Source organism: Echinops telfairi, unplaced genomic scaffold, assembly GCF_000313985.2.
Source record: "Echinops telfairi isolate 266 unplaced genomic scaffold, ASM31398v2 ScPeMD7_7465;HRSCAF=8503, whole genome shotgun sequence".
Lineage (NCBI taxonomy): Eukaryota > Metazoa > Chordata > Mammalia > Afrosoricida > Tenrecidae > Echinops > Echinops telfairi.
Window position 1 is genome coordinate 9,438,382 of NW_022111365.1, and position 958 is coordinate 9,439,339.

Genomic DNA, 958 nt, shown 5'->3' on the forward strand with positions numbered 1-958 from the left:
CAAGTTCATGTTGTTTAATTTTTCTGAATCTTTGTTTATTTTCTTTCTAGTTGAACAATCTTTGCTAGAAAGTGATGTATTGAGTTCTCTTAGTATTATTGTATTATGTTCTATTTGTCTCTTCATTTCTCTAAGAGTTTGGTTAATTTATTTTGATGACCTTTCATTTCCTGCAAATATATTAATTGTAGTTACGGTTTCTCATTCAACTAAAGGTTTGTCTCTCATTATAGACTTTGATGCCTATTTTGTCTGATATTAACACTGCTAGTGCAACTTTCTTTTGACTGCTGTTAGCTTGATATATATTTTTCCCATTACTTGATTGTAAGTAGCATATTACAGGCTTATGTTTTCTTTTTTTTTAATTAAAAAACTTTTTTTAAAGATCTCTTTATTAGGGGCTCTTACAACTCTTATAACAATCCATACATCAATTTTACCAAGCATAGTTGTACATATGTTGCCATCATCATTTTTTAAACATTCACTTTCTATTTGAAACTTTGGTATCAGCTCCTCTTTTTTCCCTCCTTCCCCCACCTGCCCACCCTCGTGAACCCATGATAAATTATAAATTATTATTATTTTTATATCTTACACAGACTGCTGTCTCCCTTCACCCACATTTCTGTTGTTCTTCCCCTTGGGGTGGGGGTGGGGTTTATGCGTCCATCATTGCGATAGGTTCCGCTTTCCTCCCCTCCTCCCACCTTCTCAGGTCCTATTATTTTAAATAATTTTATATACTATGAAATAGCAACATGGCAATTGTTCACATTTTTAAAAACATTTTGATACTTTATTTATTGTGGACTTTTTGTGCATTCGTTTGGTTTAAAAAATTTTAAAAATTATTTTATTGGGGGCTTGTACAATTCTTATCACAATCCATACATCCATCCATTGTGTCAAGCACATATGTACATTTGTTGCCCTCATCATTCTCAAAACATTT